The sequence below is a fragment of the Bos indicus x Bos taurus genome, chromosome 27, assembly GCF_003369695.1.
Source record: "Bos indicus x Bos taurus breed Angus x Brahman F1 hybrid chromosome 27, Bos_hybrid_MaternalHap_v2.0, whole genome shotgun sequence".
Classification (NCBI taxonomy): domain Eukaryota; kingdom Metazoa; phylum Chordata; class Mammalia; order Artiodactyla; family Bovidae; genus Bos; species Bos indicus x Bos taurus.
The window spans coordinates 24,220,407-24,221,515 of record NC_040102.1 but is presented as its reverse complement, the minus strand read 5'-3'; positions in this window follow the sequence as shown (position 1 = coordinate 24,221,515).

The following is a 1,109-nucleotide window of genomic DNA, read 5'->3' as shown; positions in this document are numbered from 1 at the left end:
TCTCACCAACAACACATATCCTACTTGCTTTACACACTGAAATGCTTTCCTTATCATTTTTAGTAGCTTTAATTACATATGACAATTTTTAACATTTAAAAGCCTTAACAAAACCAAGAAACAAGTAATTAAACTGTTTTACCAGCATTTACTGATTGGCAAACTTAGAACATATCCCATAACCTCTAAAAACTTGAATTTTTTTCTCATAGCATAATTTCTCTTTAATGTGAAACAAGATGTGTGTTTAAGAATCCCAAACATCTTTTGAAATTCTACTATTTAACTCAAACCTAAAGTCCCAGGCAAAGTGGGATTGTCTGTATTTCAAGGACATGATAAGAGTTAACGTCAAGCTTTCTCCTAGGCTTATTTTTGCTCTTACGGTCAGAATCCTGAAAACAGTATTTTATCAAGCTAGCTTTCTCTAACTGCATATACAAAAAGAACCAGTGTTGGAATTTCAAGAGTTTCATCTTAAACAATCTTCTCTGGAGTTTCAAGAATACTGTTGCCGTACATTGTTTACAAAATCTTTCTATTTCTTTATTTTTTTTGTCTTTAATTGTAATTTTTAATTGTAATTTTGTAATGTTTACAAAATCTTTCTATTTCTTTAATTTTTTTGTCTTTAATTGTGATTTCATAGCTAAAGCTTTCTAATAAATTGAACCTGAACTTCCCATTTTACAAAAGACAACAAAGATACTGATTACACAAATGGAATACATGTATACACACCAGTAGATAGAACCATCACAAATGTGCCAAGAGAATAACCAATACTGAGTCCCAAACAGACACCTCCTCCACAAAAATGGCCCTCCACATCAGACATATATCAGAACCAACTGGCCAAAATGACCAATAATAACACTTTGTGCTCACAAACAATCATCAACAATAGACACCCATCAGAACCAATTGGCAAAATGCTCAAATGACATTCAGTGCTCACAAACAGTTCTCAATGGTAGACACTCATCAGAACCAATTGTAAAACGCTCAAAAAGCACCTTATGCTCAAAAGAGAAGTTTGCCGAAGTGCACACAGATGGACTTACTTGGGTGTGGAGCTTGTCAGCTTGTCCAGGCGCATGTTTCCATTC